Source organism: Acyrthosiphon pisum, chromosome A1 (assembly GCF_005508785.2).
Source record: "Acyrthosiphon pisum isolate AL4f chromosome A1, pea_aphid_22Mar2018_4r6ur, whole genome shotgun sequence".
Classification (NCBI taxonomy): Eukaryota; Metazoa; Arthropoda; class Insecta; order Hemiptera; family Aphididae; genus Acyrthosiphon; species Acyrthosiphon pisum.
This window is the reverse complement of record NC_042494.1, coordinates 97,008,096-97,010,379: the sequence shown is the minus strand read 5'-3', so window position 1 is coordinate 97,010,379 and position 2,284 is coordinate 97,008,096.

The window sequence follows — 2,284 nt, the reverse complement described above, 5'->3', positions numbered from 1 at the left end:
AAAAGTGCCTCAGAACACCCAAATTACTACTACTAACATCTAAAATGGGACACACACATAAGTACCTTAATCATGAAATTACGAAAATTACAACACCTTTATATAAATGCAAGAAAATTTCTAAATATACAAACACTTCGTTTGATATATTTTTCCATGACTCAATCAATCCTTCAATATGGTATAACTGCATGGGGTGGATTAGGTATCGTTGCTAGCAATAAAATACAGAGAGCCCAAAAAAGTATAATAAAAATATAATACTAAAAAAACCTAAAACTCACAACTTCACAACTATTCAAGGAATTTAACGTTTACACTGTGCAAAAATTATTTCAAAGAAATTCCCTCTATTTCATATATAAAATGAATTTAATTAATTTAAAACCAACATTCTACAATACACGGCAGGAGAATAATATAGAGATCCCTTTTACCCGGTCGGGTAAATCAAGCTTATGTTTTTCACAAGTAGGTCTTAAGCTACTGAATAAAGCACCATCGCATATCAATATATCATAAATAGCAAATCCTATGAACAATACAAAAAAAAAGTTAAAATTTAGCTAAACCATAGCCCAAGCATCTGAGTCATAGTGTATAGTGTTAATATAAAATATATGATGTGAACCTGATAAAATCTAATATATAATATAGCAACCGATTAATTAATTTTACTTTTTTATCTTTTATTGTTTCCATTTCTAATTTTTTAATTTGTAATGTTTATTACATTTTTGTATTTTAATGTTTCCATTTTTTAATTTTAATGTTTATACTACTTTAATTACTTAAGTTTATTATTAGTACTCTAATTTCACCAATAAAAGGTTTATCCTTAGTGGTGTGTTGGGCCATTATACTCAATATTCTTTTACTATATCTATTGTACTTGATCATATTATGGCCAATAAATCATTATTATTATTATTATTATTATTATATAAATTGTTATAAATATTGAAATTTGAGTCTTGCAGGTATTGCACCTAACCGTACTAAAATCCGATGAATAAAAAAACCCAAATTTAACCCCTTTTAAAATATTAGCCATCTTCTTCCCAGAGATCTGCATACAAATATTCATTTATATATAATATAGCTGATCTTGCGTATTTCGTGACCCGTTAAAAATTACAAAAAAATTATGATTGCTCAATTCCTTTTTGGTGTAACTCACTGCAGTAAGTGAAACTCAGCCACCCTGATAGCCGTGATAGGCAATGTGTGAAAATTCGATTTGATGCATGCTTGTATCTGATCTGCCCGATTAATCAATAGCAACCAATAATAAATAAATATTTCCATCATAAATCTCAAAATCCCTGTTTGAGCACTCCAGCCATATCTGGTCGTAGCGTGGTGTTATAATATTATTATAGCCAAGTATCGAACCAGTAGTTCCTGAGATTAGCGCGTTCAAGCAAACAAACAAACAAACAAACTCTTCAGCTTTATACCTAATATAAACGTATAGATTATCAGAAATAATTAATAAAATAACATATATTTACACAGAACTTTGTATTTTAAAGATAAAAACTAATAATATAGTCAATATTGTATCAATAAGTTCCTTATAAATATTAATATATAGGGGTAAAATTAGTCGCCCGTATGAAGACATCGATGCTGTTGACGCGTATATTTTATCTGCAATAATTTGTAAACCGGATCATGTCGCGTTTATCGCTCACAATACTAAGCGCTATATAATAATAATATAGGTAAGAGGTCTAATGTCAGTATGCGTTCAACTGCCAATCGCCGCGTAAATAAAATATTTAATACGAATTTTTTTTTTTTTTTTTTAATATAATATTTTTTTATTTATACAATTGAATAACATACAAATTGAATAAAACAAAAAAATTATATACCTTCCGTAAGCATAGCTTGTGTCGAAGGTATAGAGTTAACTATTTTATATAATATGTAATATGTAAATTTGCAATTTGATTTTAAGTGAATATATACTTATTATGAACCTTACAATACAGTAAATTATTTCTTATAGATTAGGTTTTTAAAAGAAAAAAAAAAAAGAAAACAGATAACAGAGCTTTCATTTACAGATATAAATAATTATTGATCTAGAGACATAAACAACCATTTTACAACTAATGTTTTGGCATTAAAAATTTTACATACAATGTTTTTTTTTTGTAATTATAGGCATATAATTAAAATAGGTTGGGACCAAGGTAGTCCACGAATTTTTGACCAAATGATTTTTTAAAATAAATAACTTTTGCATCATAAGCTACTGTTTCTCTTTTATTTA